The following is a 2,036-nucleotide window of genomic DNA, read 5'->3' on the forward strand; positions in this document are numbered from 1 at the left end:
TATGAATAAAGATCAGATTTTTAAAAATTCTCATAATGAAAGGCAATAATAGTGAAAAGTAGAAAAACAAAAAGGGTTTTGACTTACATCAAAACCAACTTACAATGAAACAGAACCCTGTCAGAAGTCAGCTGCTATCTGTACTCATAAATATATAATTTTCCTTTCAGTCACTCTTTAAGGGAGGTTATATTTCTGTTGTTGGCAGCTATTTCTTCCCATTTTGAGTCATGCCCCATCAACAAGTGGAAATCCTGAAAACTTTACTCCATTCACATAATTAAGGTCGACTGGAGTCTGGTAGCATAGTGCCTAAGGCATTTGACTGCTAACCAGAAGGTTGGCGGTTCAAACTCACCAGCCACTCCTCAGAAGGAAGGTTGGGCAATCTACTTCCTTAGTGATACTTCCTCGAAAACCGAAGGAGGGGTCGTTATGAGTTGGGTCTAACTCAATGGCATATAACAACAACAACTACTATGAGGAGACAACTGTTCCCCAGCCGTTTTTTCAGTGCCTTCCAACCAGAGAGGTTCATCTTTTGGCACTATATCAGAACATATTTCAGGGATGTTCATCAAGTTTTCTAGTAATATATTGGACAGTGTTTCACTGCTATTCATAATATTTTCACTGGCCAATTCTTTGAGAAATGGATGGTCCCTTCTTTTTTCCAAGGCTGCTGAAATCTGTCCACCATGGGTGACCCTGCTGGTATTTGAAATACTGGCAGAATAGCCTACAGCCTTACAGCAACACACATGCCACCACAGTATGACAAACTGATAGAAGTGGAATATACAAAATATGAATGTAGGAAAATTACAAGTTGTCAAAAATAAAATTGGAACACATAAAGATTGATACCCTAGGCATTAGTGAATGGAAGTGGACTGGTTTTGGGCATTGTGAATTAGACAACCATATGATCTACTATGTCAGAATGACAATTTGAAGAGGAATAGCATGACATTCATTGTCACAAAGACTGTTTGAAGATCCGTTCTGAAGTACAATGCTGTCAGTGACAGGCTAATATCCATATACCTTCAAGGAAGGTCAGTTAATAATATTTTTATTCAAATGTATGCACAAACCACTAAAGCCAAAGATGAGGAAATTTAAGATTTTTACCAACTTCTGCAGTCTGAAATTGACCAAAGATGCAATCTAGATATATTGATTATTACTAGTGATTGCAGTGTGAAACTTAGACACAAAGAAGAATCACTGGTAGTTGGAAAATATGGCTTCGGTGATAGAAATTACTTCTGGAGATTCCATGACAGAATTTTGCAAGACCAATAACATATTCATTGCAAATACCTTTTCATTCAACAACATAAATGGTGGCTATACATGCAGACATTACCAGATGGAATACAAAGGATTAAGAACGACTACATCTGTGGAAAGTGGTGATAAAGAAGCTGAGTATCTTCATCCAAAACAAGGCCAGGAGCTGACTGTGGAACAGACCATCAATTGCTCATATGCTAGTTCAAGTGGAAGCTGAAGAAAATTAAAAGTCCACAAGAGCCAAAATATGACCTTGATTGTATCTCTCCTGAATTTAGAGACAATCTGAAGAATAGATTTGATGCATTGAACACCAGTTGTGGGATGTCATCAGTAGCATCATACATGAAGAAAGAAAAAGGTCATTAAAAAGACAGGAAAGAAAGAAAAGACTAAAATGGATGTCAGGAGAGACTTTGAACCTTGCTCATGAGTGGAGAGTAGCTAAAGCAAATGGAAGAAATGACAAGATAAAAGAGCTGAACAGAAAATTTCAAAGAGCAGCTCAAGGTGACAAAGTCAATTATTATAATGAAATATGCAAAGACTTGGTGTTGGAAAACTTAAAGGGAAAAACATGGTTGGCATTGCTCAAGCTGATAGAACTGAAGAAAAAATTCAAGCCTCGAGTTGCAATATTGAAAGATTCTATGGGAAAAATACTGAATGATGTAGAAACATCAAAAGAGGATGGAAGGAATACAAAGTGTCACTGTATCAAAAAAGAATTGCTCAGT

The sequence above is a fragment of the Orycteropus afer genome, unplaced genomic scaffold (genome assembly GCF_000298275.1).
Source record: "Orycteropus afer afer isolate SDZICR_OR568_19922 unplaced genomic scaffold, OryAfe1.0 scaffold00343, whole genome shotgun sequence".
Lineage (NCBI taxonomy): Eukaryota > Metazoa > Chordata > Mammalia > Tubulidentata > Orycteropodidae > Orycteropus > Orycteropus afer.